The sequence below is a fragment of the Silene latifolia genome, chromosome 4 (assembly GCF_048544455.1).
Source record: "Silene latifolia isolate original U9 population chromosome 4, ASM4854445v1, whole genome shotgun sequence".
Classification (NCBI taxonomy): Eukaryota; Viridiplantae; Streptophyta; class Magnoliopsida; order Caryophyllales; family Caryophyllaceae; genus Silene; species Silene latifolia.
Window position 1 is genome coordinate 14135096 of NC_133529.1, and position 2609 is coordinate 14137704.

Below are 2609 nucleotides of genomic sequence, written 5' to 3' on the forward strand. Positions count from 1 at the left end.
GGAGGCTTGTAGTTGGCTCATTTGGGTAGCCAATTGGGAGATTTGGTTGTCCGTCATTCGTTGAGAGGCTTGCATTTGGGTTCTAAGTTGGTTGATGGATGTGGTTGTCTCTTCTTGTTTTTGGGTGGTATGGTTGATGAATTGTGTTTGAGATGTCATCATTTGTTCCATCATGAGTTCCATGTTTGATTTTGGTTGGGTGGGTTGTTGAAAAGGTTGGAAATTTTGTTGGAAAGGTTGGGTGGTTTGTTGGAAAGGTTGGGTGGTTTGTTGGAAAGGTTGGGTGGTTGGTGGGTTAAGTGATTGAAATTGTTGTCTAGGTTGGAAAGTTCTTCCTTGGAAACCCGGTGGACCTTGATTGAATGTTGTGTTTTGTTTTTGAGTTTGGAAGTTTGGTTGTTGTGACTTTTGTTGGAAGGTTGGGTTTTGGACATTTTGAGAGCCATAAGAGAAGTTTGGGTGGGCTCTCAATCCGGGGTGATATTGGTTGTTGTTAAATGCTTGCTTGGCCGGACTAGACTCCCATATCCCGTTCACTTGCTCCATACAATTGCCATCTCCAACCACCAAAGGACACTCATTGGGTGGGTGTCCTTGATCTCCACAAAGCTCACAATTATAGACTTGGTTCCTCATAGAAGAATTGCTAGGTGTTTTGCTTGAGCTCATCAAAGCAACTTGTTGCTTAAGCTCTTCTATCATCTCCTTCACTTCCACATTGTTGGCCGATTCGACCGTTGACTTCCCTTTCCTCTTGTGCCTATCATTGTTCCAATGAAAGGTACGAGAAGCCATTTCTTCAATAAGCTCTTTCGCCGTCTTGTGGTCTATCTTATCCAAAGCTCCCTTTCCCGAGCCGGAATCAAGGTTCATCTTCATCTCATTGTTTAACCCTTCATAGAAATTGTTGATGAGCTCATCATCCCCAATACCGTGGTGAGGACATAGCCTTTGGAGGCCCTTGTACCTCTCCCATGCTTCATAAAGGGTCTCATCTTCTTGTTGGGTGAACCCTTGGAGCTCACTCTTGATTCTTGCGGTTCGTTGGGGTGGGAAATACTTGTTGAGAAAAGCCTTAGAGACATCGTCCCAAGTCCGAAGAGAGTCGGGTTCACAACTTTTAAGCCACTCCTTGGCACTTCCCCTCAAAGAGTAAGGGAAAAGCCTAAGGCGTACGGCATCCTCCGTCACTCCATTGGCCTTGAACATGTCACAACTATCCAAGAACTCGTTGAGATGCTCGTTGGGGTTTTCGGTGGCTCCCCCTCCGAATTGGTTCCCTTGGACAAGTTGTAGCAAGGTGGCTTTCACATCAAAATTGTTGGCTTGAATAGGTGGCTTCACAATACTAGGATTCACCACCTTTTTCGGAGCCAAGTTATCTCTCATAGGTACCGCGGCCATTGTTACTTCCGTTTCCGGTGTTGCAAAAGGATTTTCGAAAGTTTCAAAGACGCGGGGTTCTTCTCGTAGGCCCTCAATCACTAAATTTTCTTGAGGAATTGGTGTTTCAATAAGCCCTCTTCTTCGAAGTGAATTTAGTCTTCTTGCGGTTGCTTCGATCTCGTGGTCAATCGGTCGAATTGGTTGACCTCTACGATTTCTTCTTCTCATGCAAAAAGTCCTACACACTCAAGAGAGGGATTAGTAACAAAAGACTTAGTCTAAACAAGAATGAAAACAATTAATATCTAGCCGAACTCCCCGGCAACGGCGCCAAAAACTTGATGGTATCAAGCTATACCTCGCAAGTGCACGATTTTATCGTTGTACACTATTAAGGGTCGATCCCACAAGGAGTTGGGAAGACTACTAATTGTTCTAATCCTATCGTTTAGCTAAGTCGAAAATAAGGGAAGAGAGAATTAATCTAATAACTAAATTAGACAAAATAAAATGAAATGCAATTAAACAAGAGAATAAAAAGTGAGCAAGATAGAACTAAGTTGTAAATCAAATAATTAAAAGGCCTAAGACTCGGTTCTTCCCAAACAATTCGTAGTTCCACACAATCAAATCTCTAGGCTAATCACAAGGGTAGTTAGGTGAGGAGGTGACGACTCTAATTCGCCTAAGACCCCCCTCTCGGGTTCGAAATAGGACACTAGTACCACCCACCAACTCCCCTCTCGGGTTCGAAGGTCGGAATCCCTAACTCAATACCCGACTACCCCAAAAACATGCATTATTCCCAAGGTAGTCCAATATTTGCTAAGGTCATTAAGCCCCGTCAATTCCCGGGTCATCCCACTCCCTCTCTCGAGGGTCGATTTCAAACGCTAGTTTAGAGGTGTCCTACCCCGGTTCTCCCTTTCGGTCTCAACCAAAGATAACAATAGGGTCAAGACTCGGGTATCCAAATCACAACCTAACCAACTCTCGTTGGTGGTCAAGGGTCGTAAGTCAACACTACCCAAAAGTCAACCCATAAACCATGTCAATCCTCTAAACTACCCTCACCAATTTCCCCAAATAATTAGCCTTTATGAGATTCAATTAGTGAAATTACTCATGTTGGGTCAAATCGAGCCCTAGTGGAAGACTACTCACTAATCATGGTCCTAATCGCAAAATAAACAATAAAGATGGAAACTTTGGTCACAAACATG

The 2609-nt window shown here is 43.8% G+C and overlaps 1 non-coding gene across 1 annotated transcript; it reads left to right on the forward strand.

Moving 5' to 3' along the window:
- Positions 1 to 928: 928 nt before the first annotated feature.
- LOC141654389 (small nucleolar RNA R71) lies at positions 929 to 1035 on the forward strand. Its single transcript, XR_012547950.1, has one exon. It is a non-coding gene; the product is annotated as a small nucleolar RNA R71 (small nucleolar RNA).
- The last annotated feature ends 1574 nt before the right edge of the window (positions 1036 to 2609 follow it).